The sequence below is a fragment of the Carlito syrichta genome, unplaced genomic scaffold (genome assembly GCF_000164805.1).
Source record: "Carlito syrichta isolate Samal-C Ts95f unplaced genomic scaffold, Tarsius_syrichta-2.0.1 Scaffold304381, whole genome shotgun sequence".
In the NCBI taxonomy this organism is placed as follows: domain Eukaryota; kingdom Metazoa; phylum Chordata; class Mammalia; order Primates; family Tarsiidae; genus Carlito; species Carlito syrichta.
The window spans coordinates 364,958-376,253 of NW_007248477.1; positions in this window are offsets into that span (position 1 = coordinate 364,958).

The window sequence follows — 11,296 nt, forward strand, 5'->3', positions numbered from 1 at the left end:
GGGCTCAGGCAATCCACTCACCTCAGCCTCCCAAAGGTGTGGGATTACAGGCTGAGCCACCGAGCCTGTTAAAATACTTTAACTGTATTTTTAAAAGTGAGTTATACCATTATTAGTCCTGGTCCAATCAGGGAGAGAGCCTCTACTTTATTTCTTTTTAAATTGTTGTGTGTGGATTACTTTGTATCTGTTGAAATGAGTAATATCACCAAACTCTATTGTTGGACTTTTGCATTTTCAAGTCCAAGGATTATAAATGGTGCTCTGATGAGCTTCTTTCCAGCTGAATCTTCTCTAATCAGTAGGTTTTGATCCAAAGACTTTATAGGCATTTTTCTCCTTCTCATTGGGAGACCTGGATTTTAGTCTGGGAGCCATGATATCACACAAGAGGGCATGTAGCATTACAGGCCTTTTTAGCTTTTGGAGTTAGCTCCCTTCCGTCTGTTGACCACTCACTGATTTTAAGTACTGTTTAATATATCCAAAAGTTTGGAATGTCCCAGGGAGTTCACTGTAATGGAATTTGTCCTGATAAGACTTTTTCCATATCACATAGCACTTTATTTCAACTTTTCTTTTTATAACATTTCTCATGAATGTTTCTTCTCTATAATTATTTTTGCATTCGTTTTGTGTCTACTTCAAAACTCCTTTCTTGTTGAGGGTAGGAGTCCTTCCTTGGCTCTTTATATATCCTATCGTATAGTGGTTGATCAGTTTATATTTGTGGAATGAGTGGGTCAGTGTCACCTTCTTCTACTATTACATAGCCATCTTCAGTAACACTTCTGTTTAAATTATTGGAGGTGGAGGCTAGCCTTTTCAGTAGGTCGTAGTCCATGTTAGAACAAAATGTGTTAAATGTTTCTAAGACAGTTTCAGATATAAGCAAAGGTAGAACAGGATTTTAAAAACCTCATCACGCATCATCCAGCTTCAACAGATACCAACATTTCAGAGCACATTTTGACTTGGGATAAGAGTAAAGAGAACACGAAGACTTTGGGATAGTTGATTTGATTTCGTGGGGGAGAGAAGCAGGGCTTCTACAGTGGACAGGGCAGAGAAAGAGGAGGCTGATGATCCAAAGACAAAACGGCCTACCTACCTTATCTTACTTGGGTTGACATCTGAAAATGTAAAGAACAATGCCCAACTCATGGTGAGTACAGCTTAGGTGCTGCTGCTGCCACCACCATTCCTGTCACTACTGCGTAGCTTGAGGAAGCTGAGTGTGGTCACTGTGGCACTCAATAACTGGGTGATATTGGATACCAACCTTTCCATGCTTCAGTTTCTTCATCTGAAAAATGGGAATAATAACAGCATCTTAAACATAGCATCTTATATTACATAGGTAGTAAAATAATGCATGTATATGTGTTCTGGATTCATTAACATTAATCACAGTTTCTCAGGTATTGTTCTGGTCTGTAGGGACTGACCATCTTTCTGGAGTTATTTTGGGAGTCAAGCCAGTTCTTTCTATGTACTTTCATTGTAAGACTTTGTGATATTCACCCCAGAGTCATTTGTCAGCCTAGCAAATGAACATTATAGCATAGTAAGCTTTGTTTCCATTTGTAAAATGCTTTTTAAAGCATGAAAACAGTTTCACTTTATATAGCTTGTCCATACATGCACTGAAAAGGAAATACTTATCAGCCAAGTTGATAAAGGGATGAAAATAGTTTTCCTAAGGAGTCATTTGCTGGGGATTAGTGGTGGAAAAAATTTGTAACAGAATCTATTTCCCCATCTTTGAAATATAAACAGTATCTTGTTTGTCTAGATTTTTCTTATAACAGTTTGCTCAGTTCCTAATTAAAGATAGTTCTGTAATCCGCAGATTACTTAGCTGTTTTCCCCGTCAGAAATTCTTTAGAAAATCAGTTTTCATCTCTTTTAAATGGAGACTAAGTTTTAAATACATTGCCTTCTTAGTACTACAAGGAATTCTAATTATGTAGAACTTTATCCAAAACACACACACACACACACACACACACACACACACACACACATACACACACTAGTCTTGAGATAAGAATGAAATACTGTGGGAAGAGAAATGAAATATCCCTGATGATTATAATAATTTTCTGCAGTGTTTGTTTGGTTAGGACAGTCAGCTGTCATGTCCCCTGAGCTTGAGAGTTATATAAATACAGGTCGAAAAGTCAATGCTCTAGACTTAAATTCTCAGGAAGTTTTAAAACATTTAAAACTGTCACTTGCTATTTAGGTTTTTTTTTTTTTAAGTTTGATTTTTGTTGTTTCGGATATTAAAACTTTGGCCTTCATAGTGTTTGTGATTTATAACATCTTGTACTTTTACAGACTTCTTTATGCAAACAAATTAAACCCCAACTCTCTACCCCAAAGTAACAAAATCAAACAAATACAAGGTAGTTTTATCTCAAAATGAGTAATATCTGAATGCCACCATTTTGTCCCATGTGAACCCTTAATTTTTTTCTCTATAGATTATTCTATTTAAATGTCTTATTACACAGTCTTTTTTTCATCCCCCCTTTTTTTTTTTAGTCAGAGTCTTACTCTGTCACCCAGACTGGAATGCAGTGGCATGATCTCACAGCTACTGCAGCTTCAACTTGCTGGGCTCAGGTGATCCTTCAGCCTCAGCCTCCTGAGTAGCTAGGACTACAGGTGCATGTCACCATGCCCAGCTGATTTTTTGATTTGTTGTAGAGATGATGTCTTGCCATGTTGCCCAGGCTGGTCTCGAACTCCTGGGCTCAGGCAGTCCTCTGGCCTCTGCCTCCCAGAGTGTTGGGATTTCAGGCATGAGCCACAGCTCTTGGCCTTTTTTCTTGATTGTTTTTCCTGGGATTTCAGTGTATTTTATTGGTATTTCCCTTCAAAGATTTTGACACAAGTCATCTCTGGTAGTCTTCCAGTAAGTGTTGTATTAATTCTAAATAAACTTCTATTTGAGAAGATTGACAGGAAAAACTTTGGATTTTTATAAGAACCTTTCTCTTTGATACATTTTATGTCTCTTTGAGTAAAAAGGAAGTCAGGAGGGGGTCTTTTTTTTTTTTTTTTTTTTGAGTTGGAGTCTCACTGTTTTGCCCAGGCTGGAGTGCCATGGCACACTCATGGCCACCCCAGTGTCGACCTACTGGGCTCCAGCGATCCTTCTGCCTCAACCTTCCAAGTAGCTGGAACTACAGGCATGCACTACCATGCCCGGCTAATTTTTTATTTATTGTAGAGGTGAATTCTCACATGTTGCCCGACTGGTCTCAAACATGTGGGCTCAGGCAATCCATTAGCCTCGGCTTCTCAAAGTGCTGGGTTTATAGGCTGAGCCGCCGAGCCCGGCCAGGAGGGGTCTTAATGTACTCCTTGATCTTCCTTGTTAATCATTTTAAAATGAAATTTGGAACAAGTTGTAACTTCTGAAGGATTGGGGGATTTTATTTGCTCCCTGAGGTATACTTTATTTTTTCACTTACTGGGTTTTTAGGACCAATTTTATTCTTTCATTTAAACATATACTGAGCCAGGTGTGGTGGCCCAGCACTTTGGGAGGCTGAGGCCAGAGGATTGCCTGAGCCCATTTGAGACCAGCCTGGGCAACTTGGCAAGACCTTGTCTCTACAATTTAAAAAAAAAAAGTTAGCGTGGTGTGGTGGCACCTGTTTGTGGGTCCAGCTTCTTGGAAGGATTGCCTGAGCCCAGCAGGTTGAGGCTGTGGTGACTGTGGGTGTGACACTGCACTCCAGCCTGGGCCACAGAGTGAGACTCCAACTCAAAAATAAATAAATAAATAGATAAATAAATAAAACATATGTTGAGCATCACTGTGTGCTTAACATTGTGTTGCGTGTTTTACATATTTGAGCTCATTTAATTCTCACAGAAGCATTGTTAGGTAGATACAAGGAAGTTTCAAAAAATTTGTGGAAGAATGTAATTAAAAGATGGAATAACAAATAAATACTTTATTTCTCAACATTAGCTCCATCAAATTCAAGACACTTTTGTAAGTGATGATACCAGCCATTTTAGGCCATCCCTAAAGAACTGAGGGTTTTTGGGAATTTAACCATGTCAATGCTATCTTATTTGCATTATTAACTGAAGAAAAATGGGTGCCCTTTAAAAATTTTTTAAGATTAGGAAACAAAAGTGTTGAACCCGGGACTCTAATGAGAGAGATAGAGACCACAAAGAGCCAGCTCCGATGCAAACACACGAGGGTCTTTATTCAGGCTCAAGTCTGGGCTCACGCCCGAAGCAGCAGCTTCAGGGACGAGAGCCCCGATTCATAATGGCAAGCAGTTTTTATGCACAATTACAGAGGGAGGGGAAAGAACTTTAAACTTGATTTTACATGATTGGGTAATTTCTCCTAATGGGTACAGGAACACTTGGTATTGGTAGGTGCTGCCCATGATTGACAGAAACCCACTTAATGGGCCGAGTGGAATGTTAGATAAGTTAGGTCCATGCAGTCCCTGCATATGAAGTAACCTGAGCCGGCAGGCAAAGGGTTACATTAGCCCTTTAAGTTTCCATCCCAAGGTATGCTTAGGAAAGCTTGTTTGCTTAACATTTACATAACATAACATGGTCATTATGGGACAACAAAAGCCAAACTTAACAAAGTTTTAAATATGAATGCTGCAAACACATACAGTGAATGTGGGGTAGAAAATCATATACTAATTCTGGGAATTTATAAAATATCACAAGTGTATTATAGCAAGGCGGTTTCTTTTATAAAAGTCTTTGTTCCCTGCAGGTTTACATAGCCACTGCGTGTAAATTATCACTGGGATAAAAACCGGTGATAGAGAGCAGCTGGCGCCTCTGAGTCTGCTGCCACCTTGTAGGAATGTCTGAAAGGGGCTTATCGCTTTATCATTTACATCCCGTTGTAAAAGCAGAAGTTAGCCTACTAATTTGGGGCTGACAGTGCTTAACCCAAGAGTTCTAAATACAAACACTGCTTACGCCATTATACAATTGGTCACGACCCGGCACCCGACATATGCCTAATTCTACGGGGTCTGAGGTAGGATTTAAAGTACTAAGATTTCATTTGAGGTAGAATTTAAAGTACTAAGATTTCATAAAATACATGAGGTAGGAATACACAAAATATATAGTAAACATGAGGTGGGGATATATGAAATATAGTGAACTAAACGCTACTTTTACAGCAAATAAGTTTCTTGGTTTCTTGGGTCTCTCAATAGCATGCTCTTAACCTAAATCTATTGTTGTCCTCTCAAAAAGGAAGTCAGAAGGAGCCAAATCAGGACAGTAAGATGAGTGCATAATTTCCCATTGAAATTCTTACAGAATTGCCCTTGTTTGATGAACGGAATGAGCAGGTAGTGAAGAACTCTCTGGTGAAGCTTTTCTGGGCATTTTCTGCTAAAGCTTTGGTTAACTTTCTCAAAACATTCTCATAATAAGCAAATGTTATCATCCTTTGGCCTTCCAGAAAATCAACAAACCAAATGCCTTGAGATCCCAAAAACTATTACCATGGCCTTTGCTCTTGACCAGTTCGCTTTTGCTTTGACTAGACTACTTCTACCTCTTGGTAGCTGTAGTTTTGATTGTGCTTTGTCTTCAGAATCATATTAGTGAAGCCATGTTTCATCTCTTGTTACAGTTCTTCAAAGAAATGCTTCAGGATCTTGAACCCACTTGTTTAAAATTTCCAATGAAAGCTCTACTCTTGTCTGCAGCTGATGTGGGCACAACAATTTTGGTTACCATCAAGTGGAAGTTTTAATTTTTCAGTTAAAATTGTGTAAGCTGAGCCAGTTGAGATGTCTATGGTGTTGGCTGTCGTTTCTGCTGTTAATCATTGGTCCTCTGCAGTTAAGGCACAAACAAGATTAATGTTTTCCTTACAAATTGATATGGATGGTCTGCCTTAGGGTTTTGTCTTTAAAATTGTTTTGTCCCGCCCAACCTTTCAATTCGTTGTTTAGCATAATAGTCTCTAGTAAACTTTTAGGTTCCTCGTCAAGGCCAAAGATCAAAGATCACTCTTTGACTGGCCAAAGTCATAAAAGTAATAATATGAACACCTTTGGTCAAGGAGTTTGTGAGTTGCAAATGTCTGAGTTTGTGAATTGCAAATGTCTAACAAGTCTCTTGCAGGAGACCCCCCCACCCCAGGGTTAACCTAGTCAGCCCTTTGTGACTTACTGACACAAATAAACCCCACCAAGGCAACAATCATGTGACTAACCCAACCATCTGCCTGCTGTCCATCACCTGTCATTACCTGCGCTTGCCTGCTCCCTTGTGATGACGTGGAGCAGACCACCACCCAATCACTTTAATGATCTTTACCCATCAAAGGAAATGGTTAAAAGGACTCAACAACATGCAACCAGTGACCATTGCCTTGCTGTACTCTGGTGTGACCATGTGCTCTTTGAGCTATGGCTGTTGCCACACTTCCTGGCTTTGGCTCCCTCCCCCACCTTGGGGAGGTGAATCTTCTCTCTCCCTTCTCTTTCTCTAATTTACTTTTAAATAAACTTTTCTTTCTTTGAAAAAAAAAATCATCTTGTCCCTTCTTCAAAAGAGTTATCCATTTGTAAACTGTGAATTTCCTGGGGGCATTGTCCCTATGCACTTTTTGTAAAGCATCAGTGATTTCACCTTTCCTCTACCATAAATTAGATGTTTGTTCTTGCTTCAATTTTAACAGAATTCATATTGCTCTGAGAGAGGCTTTTCAGACTGATATCTTACCTTTCTTAGTACTTCAAATGAGATCCTGTTTAGACATATGGTAAAAAGTTGGTATGAGTTTATTTTAGTGCAAAGATTTTTGAAACTCAAGCATAGTTTTTTAAATAAGCATTTTCCATGAACTTATTGAAGACCGCTTATATGATCTAAATGCCTAGTTGCTTAAGCTAAAAACGTTATCTTCTTCATCCTTGATCTCTCTCACTCTCCTCTCCATGTGTAGTCCATTTGGTTACATTGCTATAGCAGCAAAACACATCCTGAGGCAACCCAGAAGCATCAGAAAATGGCAGCAGCCTCTTTGCTGGTCTCCCTGTTCCCTTCTTACCCCACTATAAGATAAATACATAAATACACAAACACATACATACATATATATCTGTTCATATATACATCTCCATTCTCCACATAGCGTCCAGGGTGATCTTTTTTTTTTTTTAATTTGAAATACTTGTAAATTCACATGCAGTTGTAAAAATAATGCAGACAGATCCTATGTATTCCTTATCCAATTTCCCTTAGTAATAAAATTTTGCAGAGCTATAGTCTAGTATTTCAACTAGGATGTTGATATTGATACAATCTACCCATCTTGTTCAGATTTCCCCACAGTATGATCTTTTAAAAACATAAATTTGCTGGGTACAGTGACTCACACCTGTAATCCCAGCACTTTGGGAGGCGGAAGTGAGAGAATTGCCTGAGCCCAGGGATTCAAGACTAGCCTGGGCAACTTGGCAAGACCTCATCTCTACAGTAAATCAAAAAACTTAGCTGGGTGTGGTGGCACTACTTTGAAAACTGAGGTGGATGGTTCGTCTGAGCCCAGCAGGCAAGGATGCAGTGGCTGTGAGCATGCCACTGCACTCCAGCCTGAGCAACAGAGTAAGACCCTGATGCAAAATAAACAAAAAAGCCACATAAATTTTGACATGTCACTCCCAGCTTAAGGTTCTTCAGGAACTTTCCACTGCACACAGATATTGAAATCCCAACTCCTTAACACAGCTCCTCACAGCCTGTGGGACCTAGCTCCTGGCTGCCTCTGCAGCCACGTCGTTTTCCTTGCTCACTAGGTTCTTTCTTTTCCTGCAGCCTGTGTTGCTAATTCCCTTCTCAGGGCCTTGGCACACTGTGTTCTCTCTGCCCGAGCTTCTCTTCCCCAGCATTTCACATGCTAACATCTTCTCTTCCTTGGGCTCAGCTCAGATGTCACTTCCTCTAGTCAGCCTTCCCATAGCCTGACATAGCCTGCTCTCCACCCTCTCTAATTCACCTGTCCATACTCTGTTTAATTTTCTTTTTAGAACTTGTTGCTGTCTAAAATTATCTTACTTATTTAATTGCTTTTTGTTCAGTAGAAGGTAAGCTAAGGAGAGTGGGAACTTTGGGCTATTTGCTGCTCATGTCCAGTACCTAGAAAAGGACATGGTGTTTTGTAGGTACTTGATAAATGAATGACTGAACCTTACGCATGGGGACACTGAGTTTCAAAGTGATTAAGTAACTATCTGTGGTTACACAGCTAGTAAGCAGTAGAACCATGAATGGAAGCTACAGGCACAATGGCCCTAAGGTAGAGGTAAGTTTGGCCTGTCCAAAGAACAGGCAGGACCTTAAGGCTGGGGGATAGACAGTGAAAGCTTGAGTGGTACAATTTCAGCTAGAGAAATAGGGTCCAGGTCACCTCAGGCTTTGAGGACCATGACAAGGCGTATGGATCATTGGGAGGTGGGAAGTATTGGCAGGTTGTAAGTAAGGGGATGCCATGAGCAACATGGTCCAGTTAGCTTGCTGAAATTCTACACTGGTGCTGGTACCATAGTCCTGGTCTGAAGGATATTTTCCTTTTCCTTGGTTTGTACCCCCCTCCCTCCACCACATGTATACATTTCTCTTTGAGACCATTTCAGGAAAAGAACGCTGGTCCTCTCGCCTTCAGAACACCACCTGTTGACACATCACATGGGTCCTGTCAGTAGGAAATTCGGGCAGAATGATGGGTTTGCTGGAAGGGAAAGGAAGACATAGCATGTGCTAGGCTCTGCATGCCCAGGAGGAGGTACTGCGCAGCACCCAGTTCAGTGCTTCAGCAGTCCTGGCCTGTGGTGAGCATGCAGCAGGTGCTGCCTGGAATTCCTGGGACCACCCTTGTCTTTCTTTTAGCACAGAAGACATTGACAGTGATTTAAGTGTTCTATTTGGGGCAAAGCCTTTGGGTCAAGTTTGATCTGGGGCAGCTTTAAAAACAAGGACAGGTTTGTCAGAGAGCAATTGTAGCTGCCTGGATCCAAGGAAGATTTCATCATGAGTGTCCTGTAGGAGGTCAAGAGAAGCCTAAGAGAATACACAGCAAAGAAAGACCTGGCCTTGTCCTTAAGGAGTTTGAGGCCTGTTTGGAAAGATACATACAGATTGGAAAGCAATAACACTGTGAGGCTGTGCTAAGTTATGTTCTTGGGAGGAGGATGGGGAGCACAGTTAACTAAGGGCTGAGTCTGGCAGGACTCCCAAAGGAGCTGGTACTTAGCTGCATTTTGAAGGATGAGTAAGAATTAAGAGGGAGGAAGGACAAAAGGTGTTCAGGTAGGATGGGAAGAGAATAAAGTCAGGAGACGTGTGAGAAAACAAGTGCACTGGAGAGTCAGAGGCAGAGTGAGATCATTCTGACTGGAGCGTATTCAAGAAGGGGATGGGGGAAAGGATCTGCTTGGAAAGAAATCATGAAGAGGACTCTTGGTCAAGAATTTCTGGGTCAGGTGCAGTGGTTTACGCCTGTAATCCCAGCGCTTTGGGAGGCGGAAGCCAGAGGATTGCCTGAGCCCAGGGATTTGGGCAACTTAGCGACAACTTGTCTCTATAACAAATCAAAAAATTAGCTGGGCATGGTGGCATTCACCTATAGTTCCAGCTACTTGGGAGGCTGAGGCAGAAGGATCACCTGAGCCTAGTTGGTAGAGGCTTCGGTAACCATGAGTATGCCACTGTACTCCAGCCTGAGAACAAAGTGGAAATCTGACTTAAAAAAAAAAAAGAATTTCTAACCTTTCTGCTTATGCAGGTAACTCAGGGTGGAGAGATGGGCAGGTGCATGGGTGAAGGACGACTGAAATATGATGACAGAGCTATGACTTCAGTCGTGCCTTCTCTATGCCAGACTGTGTTCTAAGCATCTTTCATTTATTAACTTATTTAATTATAGCAGCTGTATGAGATAGGTACTACTATTGTCCTCATGTTACAAATGGAGAAATTGAGGCAGAAAGTGGGAAAGTAACCTGCCTGCCTAAAGTCACAGATTTCTAGAGTTAGTGCTCTCAACCTATATTATGACCACTCACTTAATAAGGGCTAGATGTATTTTCCGCTCCAACTTTTTACTATGAAAAATTTCAAGCACACTGAAAACATTAAAAAGACTACAATGAGCATCTGTATCAAAAATCTAGACCAAACAGTTGTAAATGCTTTGCTGCATATGCTATATCTGCGTGTGTATGTGTGTTTTCCTTTTTTGTTGAACTATTTGAAAGTACATTATGGAGATGGTAAGTACAAAACAAACCATTATCTTCCTTTTACATGGTAGGTGCATTCTTGGAAAACACATTGTCCCTAAAACCATGCAAATGTACTTTGCTCCTTGTAGAAGGAAGTGAAGTTCCAGGCATGGATAACTATAAAGAGGTTTTACATGAATACCTTGGTATTGGAAAGTCAGGTAGGGCCAGGGACACTTTTTGTTTCTGTAAGACAGCCCCATGATTCGCTGGCTATTTCCATCCTGGTCTCCACATACTAAATGCCCATGTGAGTGAGGAGGCAACCAAATACTGTGACAACCAAAAATCCCTCCCCTTCTCCCACATTTTCAGAAAGCCCCCAGCAGACTGTGCCTGTTGAAAGACATTGACTTGACTAGTCCCCTAATGAAGGAGGTACAGACTAAATTAAAAGAAAACATATGCTCACAGAGCCCTACTATAACAACTCAGTGTGGAAACAGTGAAGGTGGTAGAACTTGTCTGTAATGTTCCTTTTTTTTTCTTTGAATGATTATGTATCAGGAAAACTGAATTAGTTACAATCATGAATGTTCTAGGTTTGTATACAAATATTCATTTGTTCAGTTATACCCTACTACCACCACCACTTTGTTCCAGAAAGGTCATATGGCAGTTTCTGATTTACTTAACCATTAAGAGAGTCTCCTGTGTATTTGAGTAGACGAGGAAATATTTCTGTTGCCCAAACTGGAATGCAGTGGCACGATCACAGCTCACCACAGCCTTGACTCAGGCAATCCTTCTGCCTCAGCCTTCCAAGTAGTTGGGACTACAGACATGACATGCCTGGCTAATTAATTTTTTTTTTTTTTTTTGGTAGAGATGAGGTCTTGCTGTGTTGCCTAGGCTGGTCTCAAACTCCTGGGCTCAACCAATCCTCCCACCTCAGCCTCCCGAAGTGCTGGAATTATAGGTGTAAGCCACCACATCCAGCCTGCTTTCCCCGTAAAGGGACTTGAATAGACCCAGGG